The sequence below is a fragment of the Triticum urartu genome, chromosome 2A, assembly GCF_056163025.1.
Source record: "Triticum urartu cultivar PI428250 chromosome 2A, HENAU_Tu73, whole genome shotgun sequence".
Lineage (NCBI taxonomy): Eukaryota > Viridiplantae > Streptophyta > Magnoliopsida > Poales > Poaceae > Triticum > Triticum urartu.
This window is the reverse complement of record NC_141874.1, coordinates 530,372,757-530,392,404: the sequence shown is the minus strand read 5'-3', so window position 1 is coordinate 530,392,404 and position 19,648 is coordinate 530,372,757. Positions and strand designations below refer to the sequence as shown.

The 19,648-nt window shown below is 46.9% G+C and overlaps 1 pseudogene; it reads right to left on the bottom strand.

The window, feature by feature from the left end:
* The window catches only part of LOC147985750 (uncharacterized), a 52,944-nt pseudogene extending 50,421 nt beyond the window's left edge, over window positions 1-2,523 (bottom strand).
* Between the last annotated feature and the right edge of the window lie 17,125 nt (window positions 2,524-19,648).

Genomic DNA, 19,648 nt, shown 5'->3' with positions numbered 1-19,648 from the left:
TGCTTCCCTCTGGACGTGAGATGTTGCGAATGTATCCTTTGATGACACCATTCATCCTTTCGAACGGCATCATGCTGTGTAGGAATGTCGGCCCGAGTTGGATGATATCCTCCACGATATGGACCAGCAGATGCACCATAACGTCGAAGAATGCGGGCGGCAAGTACATCTCAAGATCGCATAGTATCACCACGATCTCTTCCTGTAGCCTTCTGAGTTGCCTCACGCCAACCAACTTCCGAGAGATGACGTCGAAAAAGTTGCATAGGCCAAGTAGCGTTTCACGGACATGCGCGTCCATGATCCCACGGATTGCAACTGGAAGTATCTGCGTCATCAGCACGTGACAGTCGTGAGACTTCATCCCGCTGAACTTCTGCTTCGCTGGGTCTAGGTATCTGCTTATCTTCCCCGCGTAACCGTAAGGAAGTTTTACTCCTACGAGGCAGGTGAAAAACTGCTCGATCTCCTCCTGACTTAGAGTGAAGCATGCGGGAGGGTAGTCATTTCCCGTCTTCATGGCCTTTTTGCCTTTGCCTCATCATCATCATCATCATCATTAGCGTGAAGCTCCTGCCTGATGCCCATTGATTTCAAGTCTGCCCTTGCTTTCGACCCATCTTTGGTCCTCTCTGGCATGTTGAGCAGGGTACCAAGTAGACCCTCGCACACGTTCTTCGTGATATGCATGGCATCATGGCTGTGAGGCACACGGTGGATCTTCCAGTACGGCAAGTCCCAAAAAACAGACCTCGTTTTCCATACCTTCAACAGCGGCTCTGGCGCCTTTCGCTTCTTTCCCGGCTCTGGCGCCTTTTGCTTCTTTCCCAGTAGTGGGCAATCTTTCCAATTTTTCAACAGCTAGTCTATTTCCTCGCCGCTCCTCGTACGCGGGCGTCTTCGGGGTTCGGTTTCACCATCGAACAGATCCTTGTGTTTCCTCCACGGGTCATCGTCGCGAAGCCACCTTCGATGTCCCATGAACACGGTTTTCGAAGACCCGGGATCTCTATCTAGCTGGCGATACATTGTGTTATCCATGCACCTGACGCATCCAGAAAATCTGTGGACCACCTGCCCCGTGAGATATCCATAACCGAGATAGTCGTGCACCGTCGTGAGCAGTGCGGCTCTCATAGGGAAATATTCTTTCTCTGCAGCGTCCCACGTATTGGCTGGCGTTTTCCACAGCGTGTCTAGCTCCTCTTTCAGCAGCCCCAGATACAAATTGATGTCGTCCCCTGGTTGTTTCGGCCCTTCAATTAGCATACTCATGTGAATGTACTTCCTCTTCATGCACAACCAGGGCGGGAGGTTGTACATCCACACAAACACAGGCCAGGTGCTATGTGTGCTTCTCTGGCTGCCAAATGGATTGACTCCATCGGTGCTCGTGCCCAGCACGATGTTCCTTGGATCCTTCCCAAATTCTGGTTGTTCAAAGTTGAACGCTTGCCACTGGCTCCCATCCTTAGGTTGACTCAGCATCTTGTCTTTTTTATTCATCTCCGGGTCATTTGCGTCATCTTCTCACTTCTTATCCCCCCTATCCACGTGCCAATGCAGGAGCTTTGCTGACTTAGGGTCCACCAAATACCGCTGCAGACGAGGAGTGATCGGAAAGTACCACACCACTTTTCGAGGAGCTTTCTTCCTCTTCTTGTATCGAGTGACGCCGCACACCGGACATATGGTAGACTCCACATGCTCGTCCCGATAAATGATGCAATTGTTCATGCACACATGGTATTTCACGTGCGGTAAATCCAGAGGACACACGACTTTCTTCGCCTCCTCGAAACTGGTCGGGCACTTGTTCCCCTTGGGAAGACGTTCGTGCCAGAATGACATGTTCTCGTCGAAACATGCGTCGGTCATTTTGTGTTTTACCTTCATCTCCAGAGCCATGAGCGTTACTTTCAGGCGGGTATCCTCGGGTCTTCATCCTTCATACAATGGAGTAACCGCGTCTATCTCCAGTTGATCCAGCTTGGCTTTCTCTCGGGCGGCAGCTCTTGCGTTAGCCGTCTGCTTGGGAAGAAGCTCTTGAATATGAGGGTCCTGCACCTAGCCCATCGATGGTCCATCATCGTCTGCTCCACCGGCATCTTCATCTTCATGATCATGCCCTTCGTCTGCTCCGGCATCTTCCTCATCATCATGTCCGGCATCTTCTACATGATGACTGTGTACAGCATCACCGTCGTGATCATGTCCTGGAGATTCTTCGTCTTCTCGCCCGCCCGAGCCGCGGTGGTTGCCTTGCTGCCCTTCCTCATTTCTTGCCCGTCCCCCATGGACGACTTCATAGTCATCTTCATCACCTTGCCACCGATAGCCATCCATGAAACCATGCAAGAGCAGGTAGTCCCGCACCTGCCCGGAATCCGGGTCCGCAATAAGGCTCACCAGCTTGCATCTTCGACACGGACATCTTATTTCCGTCTCGTTCTTTTGAAGCATCTCGGCCTTCGCGGAGCTCAAAAACCTATTCACGATGCCTTCGGTCATCGTGCGGACCATGGTCCCCTGCGTGGTAGAGCAGAACGATATTTTAGAACCAAGAAAAAAATTTGGCATGACTTTCCCTAAAAATAGGACCAAAAAGAATGCATAGTGCCAAAATTCTCGCCGAAATGGAAATGAATCAACATTCGGCAAAATATTGGCAACTATCGCATTTCAAATACCGGTACCTGCAAACACAAACATATATGCAACACCACAAACATATGCAACACCACAAACATACATAGATCTAGCTAGGCCACAAAAAGTGCATGTGCACGTTGTTGGAGCGAGCTAGGGAGAAAAAAAGTAGATCTACAACATGAAGATAGCTTTCCCCTTACTTACCTATCAAAAAAACGGTAATTTCACCACTTAATTTTGATGAATCTATCGTGCAAATGAGGTGAGGAGGAGGAGGCAGCCGACAAGCTTGGAGAAGGAGGTGGAGGGAATGAAGTGGGGAAAGTGATTGTGTAGGTGTGGTTGTCCAAAATATCTAGCTGGTCCCAGGTTACTAATGGCGCACCACACAACCATGCGCCATTAGTAACCCAACATACTAATGGCGCACCTCCTGGTCATGCGCCATTAGTAGTTTTGCAAAAAAAGTATATATATATATACTAATGGCGCACCATGGCATAGTGCGCCATTACTAGTTTAAACTAGTAATGACGCACTTTGAAACGGTGCACCATTAGTAGTTTTGCAAAAAAAAGAATAAAAAAATACAGTAGTGGCGCACTCCATGGCTGGTGCGCCATTACTAGTTAGAATTACTAATGGCGCACATTGCCAGGATGCGCCATTAGTATGTTTGGAAAAATGAAAAAAAATTGTCACTTGTGGCGCACCTTGTGCCTGGTGCGCCTTTAGTGTCTTCCACACTAATGGCGCATCACCACATGGTGTGCCATTAGTATATAGTAGTGGCGCACCACTTCTCTGGTGCGCCATTAGTGTCAATTTCATCTATAGCCCTTTTCCTAGTAGTGTATAACGAGCCCACCTAATACGTGTATTCCAAGGAAGTGCAAATGGGCTGGGATTTCATAGAAAATATAAATGGGCATGATTGACGCGAAATTATTTGTTCACCCAGCCCAGCAAATGGACTGTACATTCTAGAAAACATGGGTTAAATATATGCCACATTTTTGCAGGCTGACATGTGGGCCAATAGGTCGAAGCCTACGCAGGACGTTGTCAACTTGGTCAACAAATGATTGTGTCATCCACAGCCATTGGATTTATATCCAATGGCCGGCATGCACCTTCAATCTCTCGTCTTCTTCCTCCAGCGTCGCCGGGACCGCCTGGTCCGGCCTCCGGCGGCTAGCGGCTCTGCTTAGCACGCGTCGCTGCGAAGTGCTACCCCACCGCCGGCCAGGCTATCCCTCCACCCCTCGACACCTCCTGTTATTCTCCATAGACTACAGCCCCACGTCGCAACAGAACCAGTTATAACCCTTCTCCTCCTCTCAATCTGCGACTCCAGTGCCACGCAGACATCTCCGAGTGGTTCCCGTCCGGGGCCTCGCCGTCGTCCACCGCCTCGCTGCGTTCGGTGCGGCGTGGTCAACAAACGAGAGTCATCGGAAGAGGACTTTACGTGGAGAGCCTGATGGCTGGGACCCACGAGGTCCATGGTCGCACGCAAGGAAAGTTCCTCCTTATTAAGATGAAAAACAATGTTTCCTCCACTTGATAGCTGGGACCCACCGGCTGTATCTTCGCACGGAAGGAAGTGCCTCCTTGTTTTGCAAAAAAAATTATTCATCCCGTTGACAGCTGGGACCCATCAGATTTGGTGACTGACTTGTGGGCCTACTAAGCGGACGTGTACGCACGGCTTTGACAACTTAATAAACAAATGATTCTAGCAGCTGGACCGTTGGATGTTAATCCAACAGCCGTGCTCCTTCTTCAACCTCTGTTCTTGCTCCTGTCTCCCGTGGGCGGCACCGCGGCTGTGCTGCCGCGCACCCGAACCAGTGAAGTTTCCCACTCCTCTCCATCTACGACTCCACTACAGCTTAATAAATAGTAACGTCTTCGGTTTTAGCCCAGTTTTCCGTAGATTAACCGGGCAATTTCTCTTCTTCTTAATTAATCGATGAGGCAATTCTTTTGCCTCCGTTTTGAAAAAATAGTAACGTCTAACTGAGCCAGTTAGTTAGATGCGTACCCTTGGTGTAGCAGGATCTTTATTTAGTTTGATGCATACACTTGTTCTTTTTTGGTAGCCCTTTTGTAATGATGGCTGATGTTCGGTTTGGAAGAGAGAGCTGCGTCTTCACTCTTCTGGCCTGCTTACTGCTTCTGTTGCACCCCCAGCCCTGGTTGCTGCTGCTGCTGTTTTCAATGTACAATCAGTAGTTTATTCTGTCTGTTGGTTGAATAAATGTGTTGTTAGAATGACAAACACAATGTTTTGGAAGTCGTTGCATGGTTGGATCCTTTACTGCCCCGTACCCTATGTAGCGCATACTATTTATCGTATAGAACACATTTTTTTGAAACTTGGAAAACATTTTCCACTTGTTGATAACATGTAGCCCACTGATGAAGGCCCAATAGAGAAGCCCATAATTAACTGGAAGGGAGGCTCTCACATGAATCCGGCGCAGGTACATGCTCATGGTCCCCTAAACATAAATAAGTAAATAAATAAATAAATAAAGCTAAATGCTCATGCACTAGTTCTTTGGGAAAATAGGTAGCCCAGTATTTCTTTTTGAAGAATACCCAAGCTAGGCCTATTTGTTTTCTCCGAATTACTGGGCTACAAATCTGTCAAGACGAGGAGGGATGCATTCCAGCCTGGCTTAAGAGTATGGTCAATGTCTGTTCAAAGTAATATCAAAAGGGGTTGAGAATTCCAAAAAATTTATAGCAAATGGGATATAAGTTTCATTTTTTGTTTTTGATCTTCACTGATATCTTATACGTATTTCTTTGGATTTAACATGTCATAGTACTAATTTGTTTTTAAATTTGGTTTAGTATGGCTATTAATTTTTGGATTAAGAATATTTCGTTCCCCAGCAAACAATTGTGAATTTTCAAAATTTGCCACATATTTAGTTAATTTTTTACCCTGGTACTGACCAGAAAATGGCCAGCAATTCTAAAAATGGAAAACAGGCTGGAATAAATTCCATATGAAATAGAAAATGAATAAAAATTATAAAAATAATAGCAAATGGGTTGTACACGCCACAGATTTTGAGGCTGACTTGTTTATGCAAGGCTTTGTCGGTGAACACGCGATTCTAGCAGCAGTTAGTGTTGGATGTCCATCTAACGGCCAATGTGCTTCTTCAATCTCTGATCTTCCTACTCCAGCCACCTAAATTAGCGCCGGTGGGACTGCCTGCTCCCTCCTCTTGTGGACCGCTGTGATCCTGCGCAGGCTTCCCCAGCCCACCCTACTCCCTCCGCTAGCCTGGCCGCACGCAATCAACTGCCTCCTTATTATGCGAAAAAAATGATTCCTCCCACTGACATCTGGGGCGCACCGGTTGGGAGGCTGACCTGTGGGCCTACTAAGTTGACGCGTACGCAGGGCTTGTCAACTTACTCAACAAACGATTCTAGCAGCAGTAACCGTTGGATTTGAATTGAACGGTCCTGCTGCTTCTTCAATCGCCGCTCTTCTTGCACCAGCCGCCCAAACCAGCGCCGGGGAGACCGGCTGCTCCTACCTCTAGTGGCCGGCTGTGCTGCCGATGAGGCCTCGTCGCCCCCTACTACTCCCACCGCTAGCCAGGCCCTGCGGCGACGGCAGCCTCACACCGCAGCCGAACCAGTGAACCCTCGTACTCCTCTCCGCGTGGGCATCCACTGCCGCGTCTTCCCCGGCTCCGCGTCGTCCCCTTCCTAGGCCTCACAGTCGTCCACCGCCTTGGTGCTCTCGGCGTGGCATGGTCAACGTGGTCAACGACATTCCATCGGAAGAGTACTATACGTGGAGAGGCTGACAGCTGGGTCCACGGCCACAGCCCAGTTTTTTTGTGATTTACCAAGTAAGTTGCTTTGTCAGGCCTGTTGGGCTGCAAATCTTTCAAGACGAGGAGAGCTTTCATTCGGCTGGCCGAGAAAATGGCCCATCAGTAATGAGAAATGGGTTGTACATTTTTAAAACACATCAAACCGGCAATCAGTTTCAAATATCTTTTTTTCATTTCGAGATATGAAATTACATTAATTTTTGTGCGTGGAGAATTTGTTGGAATTTATATTGATATAAATTTATTTTTAAAATCAGTTTGAATGTGAGTCGAAATTTCGGGATTAAAAATAGTTCGGACCGCACCGAAATATGCAAAAATTCGTATAATTTTTTAACCGTGGCCACAATATGGGCTGTAATGCTAACAAAAAGAATATGGGCTCCAAAAAAATCTTAATAATTAGCAAATGGGCTGTAAATTATTAGAAATAATGGCAGATGGGTTGTATGTTGTTTTCCACAGATCTGAGGCTTTCCTAAAAAAAGTTTGACGCACAAGCAGTGACTGTTGGATGGCCATCCAACGGCCGTCATGCTTCTTCAATCTCTGCTCTTCCTGCTCCAGCCGCTCAAACAGGCGCCGGCGGGACTGCCTGCTCCCTCCTCCCCGCGGCCGGCTCTTCTGCCGTGCAGGCCTCACCGCCCCACCGTACTCCCATCGCTGGCCTAGCCATCCCTCTACTCACCCACACCTGTTGTTATTCTCCGGCGATGGCAGACGAACTAGTAAACCCTCGTACAGTCGTACTCCCCACCGCGTGGGAAACAACTGCCAAGTCTTCCCTGCCTTCGTGTCGTTCCCTTCCTAGGCCTCACCGTCATCCACCGCCCTGGTGCTCTCGGCGAGGCCTGGTCAACGTGGTCAACGACCGACATGCATCTGAAGTGGACTTTACGTGCACAGGCCGACAGCTGTGTCCACGGCCGCACGCAAGGAAATGCCTCCTTATTACGCGCAAAATAATGATTCCTCCACTTGACATCAGGGACCCACCCAAAGGGCCTCTGTAATTTCGTGAAAAAAACGTTACCACCATTGACAGATCAGACCCACCAGCTACATCTTCGCACGCAAGGAAGTGCCTCCTTATTACACACAAAAAATGAATACTCCCCCTGTTAGCTGGGACCCAGTATAGTGGAAGGCTGACTTGTGGGCCTACTATGTTGACGGGGACGGAGGGCTTTGTCAACTTAGTCAATATGCATAATTCTAGCTCCAGTGATCGTACAATGTCCATCCAACGGCCGTAGTGCTTCTTCAACCTCTGGTCTTCTTGCTCCAGCCGCCTTGGACAACATGGTCAAGGAACGGCTTCCATCGGACATGGACTGTATGTGGCCGACTGCGATGCGGCGGAGGCCTCACCGCCCCCTACTACTCCCACCGCTGGCCAGGCCATCCCTCTACTCACCCACACTCCCTGTTATTCTGCGGCGACGACAGCCTCACACCGCAGTGAACCAGTGAACCCTCATACTCCTCTACACGTGGGCATCCACTGCCGCGTCTTCCCTGACTCCGCGTCGTCCCCTTCCTAGGCCTCGCCCTCATCCACCGCCCAGGACAACATGGTCAAGGAACGGCTTCCATCGGACGTGGACTGTACGTGGAGAGGCTGACAGCTGGGTCCACAGCCGCAGCAAGGAAGTGCCTCCTTATTACATGCAAAATAATTATTCCTCCACCTGACAGCGGGGACCCACCGGACGGGCCACTGTATTTCACCCCCCTTACTGCTGGGACCCACCATCTACATCTTCGCATGCAAGGAAGTGCCTGACAGTCAGGACCCACCTGGTCGAAGCATACGTAGAGTTGTCATTCTGGTCGCGAACGTGTACGTACATATATACTGGTGGATGTAGAGGCGCGCACATGTCGTAGTAGAGGCGGCCAGGGTGCAAGAAAGAAAATACAGCCACGTACGTGTACATACGGGCGGGGTCTCGAACGCCTACTCGCGCATCTGTACGGCCAGGGCTCGTGTACATGGTTGGGTCAGAACGGAGAAACAGCATCGTCGTCGTGTTCATGGGGAGGCAACGGAATGCGTCGTGTTCATGGGGAGGTAACGGAATGCGTCGTGTTCATCGAGAGGGCTTGGAAGGAACATGCGCTGGAAACGAGGCCTGGCATACCGCAGAACGGAGGAAACAGCCTTGTGTTCGACTGGCCACGTTCGAAACGGGATCCTGTTCATCGGGAGGGGTCTGGCGTACCGCAAAACGGAAGAAACGGACCTCCTACGATCGAAACGGGGGTCCTGTTGATCGGGAGGGGTGTGGCGTACCGCAAAACGGACAAAACGGACTTGTGTTGGACCACTACGGTCGAAACGGGGGTCCAGTTCATCGGGAGGGGTGTGGCGTACCCCAAAACGGGACTTCACGGGATACTGTTCATCTCCACCGTCGACCCCCTCCAGCCTCCACGAGCTACTGTTCATCCACCGTCAACCTCCTCCAGCCTCCACCTACGACTGTTCATCCACGGGCTGCTGTTCATCCAGGCTCCACCGCGCGCTACTCCACCGGCTACTGTTCAACCAGCCCTCTCCACGGGCTCCTGTTCAACCACCCCTCCATGGGCTACTGTTCATCCTGCCCTCCACCGTCTACTGTTCATCCTGCGCTCCACGGGGTGGTCCTGTCCATCCAGCCCTCCACGGGGTCTTGTTCATCTAGCCCCAACTGGCTCGATCGATCGGGGTCCTGTTCATCCAGAGGCATCACCACGGGGTCCTATTCATCCACCCCCACAGGGAACTGTTCATCCAACCCCCCCGGCAATGCTCACTGTTCATCCAGAGGCAGCATCGATCGGCTTCAGTTAGCAGCAATAGCGAAGGAATCGCTCAATCGGGTTCAGTTAACAGCCATCAATCGATCACTCGGGTTCAGTAACGCGTCTCCTGCAGTGCAATCGCTCGGGTTTAGTTAGAGCCCAACGCCTCGCTCGGGTTCAGGTAGAGCCAACGCTTCGCACACACACGCATACGTGTACGAGAGAAGCGCACATCGCTCAGCCCCGACCTCCCATCGTAACGGGAACTTCCCGAAATTTTCCTCGCCCTCACTTGTACCATGGTTTTTTCCGTCATGGATGGCCCAAAGAATGTCATGCAGCTGCGTCTCCAACCCGACCAGGACGAAAAGCCCATTTTTTGTCATGATTTTTTGTCATAGAAGTAGGATCCCACCACATCTATGATGATACCGGGTTTTGTCACAATTATCGTCATAGAAGTGTCATATGTATGGCAGAAAAAAATTCGTTCGGCCCAAAATGTCACGGATGTGTCTTTTTTTGTAGTGCAGATAGTTGGAGGGCTCGGGGGCTGGAGTCATACTAACTTCCCCACGAGGTGACAAGTTTTGTTATTTCCTCCGTCTAATGTTCCCTTGTACTAACAATGCAGCTGAATACGAGGCCTTGCTCCACGGTTTTCGGATGGCAAAGGAGATGAACTTAAGCCGGGTTAAGTGCTTTGGTGACTCGGATCTGGTGGCTCAACAGGTGTCTGGCACTTGGGATTCAAAAGACCCACTCATGGCGGCATACCGATGAGAGGTAGACATGGTGGCTGGCCATTTCAAGGATTATCAGGTTGACCATATAGACCGGCGAAAGAATGAAGGGGCGGACGCTTTAAGCCGCCGTGGTTCTCAGCGTAAACCGGTCCCACCAAATCTCTTCCTTGACATCCTGCATAATCCATCGGTCAAGGTACCAACGAAGGAGGAGTTGGCTATTCCTGATCCGGAGGCTCAATTGGTGGAAGCTTTGCATGTCATACCGGATTGGACAATCCCATACCTGGCTTACATGAACCGGGGCGAGTTACCGGAGGATGAAACCTCAACCCGACAGATAATCCCGTGTTCCAAGTCGATGACCATAATGAACGGAGAGTTACATCGTTACATCATCTCAGGGGCAATTCAGCGGTGTGTCTCTCCTCAAGAGGGTTGTGAGATTTTGCTAGAAATCCATGAAGGGGATTGTGGTCACCATGCCGGTTCAAAGTATTTGGTAGCTAAAGCTTTTCGCCATGGTTTTTATTGGTTAACAGCTCACGTTGATGTAGAGGATTTAGTCAAAAGATGTGACGGTTGTCAGAAATTCGCACGCCGTGCTCATATTCCGGCTTAGGAGTTGAGGATGATTCCAATACACTTGGCCGTTTGCGACTTGGGGGCTTGATATGGTTGGACCCTTCAAGTGATCCAAGGACAAAAATACCGACTTATTAGTGGCAGTTGACAAATTCACCAAATGGGTGGAAGCAGAGCCAGTCAGTAAGTGTGATGTGGCCACGGCGGTTTGGTTCTTCAAAAAGGTGATATTCCGTTTTGGCTTTCCACACAGTATTATAACTGATAATGGTACTAATCTGTCAAAGGGAGAGATGGAGGAATTTTGCCAACGTGAGCACATCCGGCTTGATATGGCATCGGTGGCTCACCCCCAATCTAATGGTCAAGCGGAGAGGGAAAATCAAGAAATTTTGAGAGGTATTAAACCCCGGCTCATGGTTCCTTTGAAGCGGACACCGGGTTGCTGGGTGGAGGAATTACCTTCTATATTATGGAGCATCAACACCACACCTAACAGATCTACAGGTTACACACCTTTCTTCATGGTTTATGGAGCAGAGGCGGTTCTTCCTAGTGATATCCGTCACAACTCGCCCCGTGTGGCAGCTTATGTTGAAGCTGATAATGAGAAGGCACGTCAGGATTCACTGGACCTGTTACATGAGGAGCGTGATCTCGCAGCAGCACGTTCGGTGATTTATCAACAAGATCTCCGATGTTATCACAGCCGCCGGGTTAAGACCAGAACTTTTCAAGAGGGCGATCTGGTGCTCCGCCTCATCCAGGATCAGAATGATATGCACAAATTATCCCCGCCTTGGGAAGGACCTTTTGTGGTCAGCAAGAATCTGTACAATGGGTCATACTACCTCATTGATGTTTGAGAGCACAAAGACTCACGTAAATCGGAGGAGGAGACCAAGCGGCCGTGGAATATAGCTCTTCTTCAGCCTTACTATACTTGAGCCACAGGCTCTTCGTATGTACATATTTATGACAATGTATATATTATATAATAAAACGGAGCCTCGAATAAAGCGGGGTCTCTGTTCTTTTTACATCGTGTGTCAGCTTACAAGAGTTTCTACCGACAAATCGGAGTTTTGTTAAACCGGCCTCTGCGGCCGCACGGATATAAAGAAAATCACTAGGGGGCTTGGTCGTATCTGAACCATAGCTACACCTCTTGATCGGTTTAACACCACAAAGGGATATCACTAGGGGGCTTGGTTGTTGTCACACCATAGCTACACCTCCTGATAGGCGTTAAGCCGAAAGGAAATTATGTGGAGCCAAAGAGACTCTGTTGCATTAAGCACAGTTCAAACATAGGTAACCACCGAGCACAGCTCACATATTACCTGGGGGCTCTTTTCTTCTCAAAGAACAATGATTTTTGAACCCTTGTAATAGGCTATCAAGCCAGGCTTGGAAGCCAGGTTTATTCACCTAAAACCCCGGGTTATCCTGCCTCTTTAAGTAAGTCACTCAGTCCAGGTAAACCTGGTATGACCCATCAAACGTTTGACAAGTCAATCCCATGGACCCTGAACTTGTCAAAGTTAAATCAGTGATTGGTTAAAGATTGAGGTCCATCTTAAAAAGGCTTTGTAAAATGGTTTAACTCACTGGCCTAGCAGCCCATGAAAAGCCTCGATTTAGGGCCTGGCAGCCCATGAAAAGCCTTGCATATTTCTTTTTTTTGCTATTTTTATGATAAGGGATTTATAAACATTTGTTTTCTTGACAAACCGGTGTTCATTACAACCCGGCTTGACTTTCAATGCTGAGTTGTCAGTACATGATCAGATTCTAAACCGGTAGCAAACTACTCCGGTGTGGTTTTGACTAGATGTCACCATTCTTATACAAACAACTCAATGGCTTTTTAGCCCAATATGATTTCTACATACAACGGTAAGAGAGCCAGGAGTTATCAATGCTTCGGATTGGTGTTTTCACCTTTACCATGCAAGAAGTTGGTCAGCCAAAGAGGTATGTTGCAGATGTTATTTTTAATACAAACCTATTTTATCCATCCAAGTATTGTATATTTTTCGGCACCATGACCCGTCCAGTGGTAAACCACTAGGACACTTTCAAGTTCTTGTATCCAGGAAGACAAATCATCATGGGCTATGCATAAATAGATCCCAAAAAAGTGAAACAAGTTTTCCGCATGTCAAAGCAACATCAACATGCTCGAAGGCATGACAAATAATGGGGTTTTGCTATCCTATTACAAGAAGCTTCAAAATGGCTCCAATTGAATAATTGTTTCAAAAGAGTGGCACACAGTAGCTGGTAAACCGGCTGCCGGTTTAAGATGCTTCGTCTAGACGGCTTGACGGTTGAGGATCATTTGGTGCAATCACTTCTTCTTCATCCCTCGCCAGATGCTAGAAATCAACCGTTGACCAATCGATTCTGGTTAAAGCATGAAACACGGCTTCTTCATGGATAAGGCTGGAGGGGTTAATGTCAGGAGCGTAAGTATGCTTACGGATTGGAGGCACAAGTTCTTCGACTTCATGGATTTCGGCAGGCTGTCTCTTCCCTTCAGTGTCGTAAGCCGGCTGGAAATGAGATAAGTCTGTGTCTTCTACCAGTTTGCTGGCTATTGGCCGCATCTCCTTTGTCATCCTTTGGAGATCATCATTGTTGAAGCTTGAACCATCCTCCTTCACACCTGGATATCCTTTAATGATGTCATCCACTTCAAGATCCGGAATCCATGCTTTGGCCCGGATTAGTGCGGTCAACGCTCCTGCTCTTGCGGCTACCTTCTTCAGTTCAGTAATCCGGGCTGGTAGCATGGCCAGCTTCTCAAGGGTTTCTTTTATTAGTGTTGGTGCCGGTTTATTATTGTAGGCTACAGTGCATATAGCATGCTGGGATCCAGAGTAAAGCTTTTCTATTAAGGTGTAAGCCGCTTTAAGCTTCATCCGCATATCAGCGCCCAGATGAGTAATGCGAGTGCCTGTCATGGTTTAATATCAGCCAAACTGGTAAACAATAAGATCTCGTGAATTGGACAAACATCATAGGGAGATACTTACCAAATACAACGGACGCCATGGCGTTGATTTGCTGCTTCAAGCCAGTTAGTTCATCTACAACTGGCTTCAGGGCATCTTCGGCATCCTCAGCTCTTTTGGTTAAACTGGCCTTTTCGGTTTCCCAGTCAGCACGCTCCTTGTTAAAAGTCTCCTTTAGCTTTTCCATAGCTGTCAGGGCATTGGTCAATTCCTCCTTGGCTTTCACAGCCTCTGCTTGTTGGGACTTCACGTTCTCTTGCAAGTCAGCGGTTCAGGCATCTCTATTGCTTAGCTCGGCCTTTAACAGCAAAGATATGTCAACAACAGGATATGTATTTTCTAAGTACTAATCTTATAACAAGTTATGCACTTCGTACTTGGGGGAAAATGTATATCTACTCTATTATCAATACATCTTTTATAAGTCTCCAAAACAATGCAAGCATTATCCTTGACACTTGGGGGCTAATGTACATCTGTTCAAAACGGACGCATGGATTCGAGACCCGGATTACCTCGCAAAGCTAAACCGGCCTTTGGGGGCTACACTGAGGAGAAGATTAAAGTATTACAAAGTCCCGGTTTAAGATTAACATCATAAAACGGCCCTTGGGGGCTACTTGGGATAGTGTTTCAAGTTTGGAATCAAGAAATAAAGGGAGATGAAAATACCTCATAGCATTCCTTCATCAAGTTCACCAAACCGGCCTCATAATCTCGGTTTGAGTGCAGACGGTTTAAAAAACTGGAATGGAGTTCTTCAGCACTGAGATGAGCATAACTTGACAAATCAGTGCTCCATTTACCCTTCTCCATGACAACACGTTCTTCTTTCGCGCTATGTTTGGCCAAGATTACAGGATGGCCAGGAGAGTTGTGGCCCATGCCAATAATGATAACGTCATCTCCTGGGCCTCCAGTAGTTTTTGTGGGTGATGGTGGAGTGCTAGTAACTCTCACCAGACTAGCCTGGATTGGAGCTGCCGGTTCAGTATCAGGAACAGCAGTATCAACTTTAGTTTGTTCATTAATATTCCGGTCTTGAGGGGGTGGGTCATCAAAGGTAGCATCAGGATGGGGGCCCTCCGGTTCACGAGTTTGGTCTGGTTCATCTGTTTGCTCCTGTTCAACAACCACCTGGTCTTCAGACGGATTGTTCACCTGAGTTTTTTGCTAGGTCTGGCTTTGGCTCTGCAAACAAAAATAAAAGAGGTGAAAATTTAGCATATTACTCAGAGTATGTAAAACATTCGAAGAAAGGGTTTGAGTACTTACCCAGCTACAGTTTTGAGAGGAGGGAGTTCTGTTGCTGTTGACTCGCCAGAGGATGAGGGAGATGTCACCTGATAATTTGAATCGGACGGATTAAGAGGTTGTCTGAAATAACCTGCCTTGGGATAAGAATTGTAATAAGTGGGGGAGACCTCAGATCGGCGCTTCTGAACCGGGGTATCAGGTAAACCGGCCGAAGTGACCTGTTGGCCGCAGTGCCGGGTTGTCCGGCGAGCTTCATGCTACTACGTCTTCAATATAAATGTTGGATCCAAGTAAGCAAGAGGATGAGAAAAGCTTACTTTCCAGACCGCTTGACAGGTTTTTTTTGTTGGCATAGAGTCTGAACCGGAGGAAAGGGTAATTACCTCTACATCATCAGCCTGGTATGCATGAAAAGGGAGCCAAGGGAGTCAAGTTCTACCTCAACTTACGGTTCCTCTGCATCTTCATCAAGTTCCATGTTGATACGTTTGGCTGTTTTCCGCTTTGAGGTTCGCTTGACGGCTTTGGTTTTGGGACGGGATGGCTTTGCCGCTTTATCTGCGGATTTCTGCTTCCAGAAGGGATCATCACCCTGTTTATACACAAACAGAAGAAAGTTTACAAGTTGAACAATATAAAGATATCAAAGATAAAAAAGGAAGCATAGTGCTTACAACAGGCGGTTTATTTTGAGTGTAGAAGGGGTTCAAGCCGGTTTGGCAACAGACTGATTCTGATTCATTCAAAATTTTCTTAACGTCTTCAGTGACCTCTTCATCGATCAACTGAATGTTGATGTGGCGTTGGGGGTCTTCTAATTCACCGGTATACTCACACATTAAACCGGGGCGGCTGCTTAGTGGCAAGATGCTCCAAGATATCCAGCAGCGCACAAAATCAACGCCTGATAAACCGTTGGCCATAAAGGCCCGGAGCTTGGCGAGTTGAGGAGCATATTTGGCCTTCTCCGCAGAACTTAAACTTGCGGCAATGGATGAGTGTTGGAAAGCCGGTGATCACAATAGCCTGGAAGAGGGTTCTCATCTTCAGGAGAGGTATCTATGCAGTAGAACCAAGTCTAGTTCCATTCCTTGGGGTGACTGTGCAGTTTGGCATGAGGGAATTCAACTTCTTTCCGCTTTTGAACAGAGACACCACCAAGTTCAGTGTTGGGACCATTTACAAATTCTGTATGCCGGTTCAGATGAAAAAAGTCCCGGAACAGCTCAGCAGTTGGTTCTTCTTGTAAGTACACTTCACAGAAGACTTGGAAGTTGCATAGATTGGACACTGAGTTGGGTCCGATATCTTGAGGATGGAGTTGGAAACTAGCAAGAACATCTCGGAAAAACTTCGACCCGGGCGGTTTGAAACCACGACCTATGTGGTCGACAAAGACCACTACCTCACCCTGCCTCGGGCTAGGAGGATTCTCTGTTCGAGGAACTCGCCATCGAATTTTAGTTTTCTTGGGCAAGGTGTCGATATTGACCATTCCGTTCAACTGTTCTTCGGTGACCCGGGAAGAAGCCCAGTTGCAAGCGTAAAACTGTTTGGCCATTGTGAAATGAAAAGCTGAAAAAGAAATGCCGGTTTACAAATCATTCATGGTGGGACGCAAGATGCAATGGAATAAAGATATACAGATATGTGAAATTGTGTAAACTGGAGACTGATACAATAATGAACGACAAGGTCATATCAAGGGTATACATGTGTTGTTAAACCGGACTGTTACGATGAATGTAAAGGGGGTTTGCCAGTTTACCAGGGGACTAATGGTATGATATAGATTGTTTTTACAAGGGTAAACCGCCTACATGGTAAAGAGGATACAGACCCAGGGTAAAATGACTAAGTAAGGAGAAAAATATTCCGCAAGAGGACATGGAAATTTTGGATCTACTGAAGACAGGAAAGCAAAAATATTTTGACCTAACAAGGGTTGGACCCACAGCAGTTTGTAATGCTTCAGATAGGTTTTTGCGTACAAAAGGTTTGTTCTGGTAGCGGAAAGTAAGCTATTTACGCGCAATATATCAAGCGTGAAGTTTTTAAATCCATAGATGAGGAGGAACAGAGCCGTACTGGAGCCCCGATGAACTTTGATAAACTGCGAAGAATGAATGAACCTTCAAACAGATCTAGAAAGGGGGAAAGTGAAAGAACTCACAAAGGATGAAGCAACAAAGGAGCACTGCAGTTTTCTGGTACAACTAGGTTGATGCAGCGACCGGCGGAGGAACGGTGGCGAAGCTCGGTAGCGGCGGCAGCGCTCAGGGACAGAGATGTCGCAAGGAGGAAGAAGAGGGAAGCAGAGACGAAGGGGCTAAAGAGAAGGGCCCGTGGTCTTATTTATAAGGTGAGCCGATAAGTGAAAGGTGTGTAAACCGAGGAGCTAGAAATGGATAGTTATTAAGGATGACACCTCGAGGGTTGAAATGATCATTAATGAAGGGCATCTTCGGCTTCAACGGGTAGATGACTTCATAACGATTAGCTACGGATTTAAAGGATGACGTCACAGCGATTTACCAGATTTATACAAAGGTGCCAGAGCAAGAATTTTTCTAAGTATTGGAGATCGACATGAACATGTTCAAATCAATCTGGGGCCTAATGTTGGGGATATAGTTACTGGAGGTAAACCGGCTAGGCATGGCCGGATTAGCTCCATGAAGATTGAAGCCCATGAAGATGAGAAAATACTGGCGCTTTAAGAAGGCCCAAGGCCCAAAGACAGATTAAAGCCTGTAGATGTGAACCAACTTTCTCATGTAAACTTGTATTGTAAGTTAGAGGAATAGAGACCGAGCCAGACACCTCTATGATCCAGCCTCGGGACTCTGTAAACCGGCGGACGTCAACATGTGTATATAAAGGGACGACCCGGCCACGGTTTGAGGACCGAAAACAACAACTCGAGGGACAGTCAAAGCGGATTCGCTCCCTGGTCATCGAAACCCTAGCAATACCAATCACAACTAGACATAGGCTTTTACCTTCATCGAAGGGGCCGAACTAGTATAAACTCCCCTTGTCCAGTTTAACCCCTTTAAGCTAACCCGTTGCGATGGCTCCATGACTAAGTCCTTTCAAGAGGACATCTGCCATGACAAACCCATGATAGGAAAACCAACGCAGTGCTCAAGAGGTAGCAAGAAGGATTTCTGGCACCGTTGCCGGGGAGATCTACGCCAATTCAAGACATACCAAGTATCGATCACAACTCTTATCCATCGCATTACATTATTTGCGATTTGCCTCTCGTTTTCCTCTCCCCCACTTCACCCTTGCCGTTTTATTTGCCCTCTTTTTCCACCCCCCTTCTCTTTTTCAATTTGCCTCTTTTGCCTGTTTCTTGTTTGATTGTGTGTGTGATTGCTTGCTTGTCACGATGGCTCAAGATAATACTAAATTGTGTGACTTTGCCAATACCAACAAGGCAACAATAATGATTTTATTAGCACTCCGATTGCTCCTCTTACCGATGCTGAATCTTGCGAAATTATTACTGCTTCGCTGAATCTTGTCATGAAAGATCCATTTTCTGGCCTTCCTAGTGAAGATGCCGCTTCCCATCTAAACAACTTTATTGATTTGCGTGATATGAAAAAGAAGAAAGATGTGGATTATGATATTGTTAAACTTAAGCTATTTCTGTTTTCACTTAGAGATCATGCTAAAGCTTGGTTTCTGTCTTTGCCTAAAAATAGTATTGATTCATGGAATAAGTGCAAAGATGCTTTTATCTCTAAGTATTTTCCTCCCGCTAAGATCATCTCGCTCAGAAACAATATTATGAATTTTAAGCAACTTGATCATGAACATGTTGCATAAGCTTGGGAGAGGATGAAATTAATGATACGTAATTGCCCTACACATGGATTGAATTTATGGATGATTATACAAAAATTGTATACCGGATTGAATTTTGCTTCTAGAAATCTTTTAGATTCTGCCGCAGGAGGTACTTTTATGGAAATCACTATAGGAGAAGCTACGAAACTCCTAGATAATATTATGGTTAATTATTCTCAATGGCACTCTGAAAGATCCACTAGTAGAAAGGTGAATGGAATTGAACAGATTAATGTTTTGAGTGTAAAGATGGACGAACTTATGAAATTGTTTGCTAATAAGAGTGCTCCTACTGATCCTAATGATATGCCTTTGTCTACTTTGATTGAGAATAATAATGATTCTATGGATGTGAATTTTGCTGGTAGGAACAATTTTGGTAACAACGCGTATAGAGGTAATTTTAATTCAAGGTCGTTTCCTAGTAATTCCTCTAATAATTATGGTAATTCCTACAACAATTCTTATGGAAATTATAATAAGATGCCCTCTGATTTTGAATCTAGTATTAAAGAATTTATTAGTTAGCAAAAGAGTTTCAATGCTTTGATTGAAGAAAAATTGCTTAAGATTGATGAGTTGGCTAGGAACGTGGATAGAATTTATCTTGATGTTGATTCTTTGAAACTTAGATCTATTCCACCTAAGCATGATATCAATGAGTCTCTGGAATCTATGAGAATTTTCATTGATGAGTGCAAAGAAAGAACCACTAGGATGCGTGCTAAAAGAGATTGCTTTGTGAAAGTGTGTTCTTCTAGTTTTCATGATAATAAGGATGAAGATCTAAAAGTTATTGATGTGTCCCGTATTAAATCTTTGTTTTGCAATATGAATCTTGATAATGATGGGACTGGAGATGAGT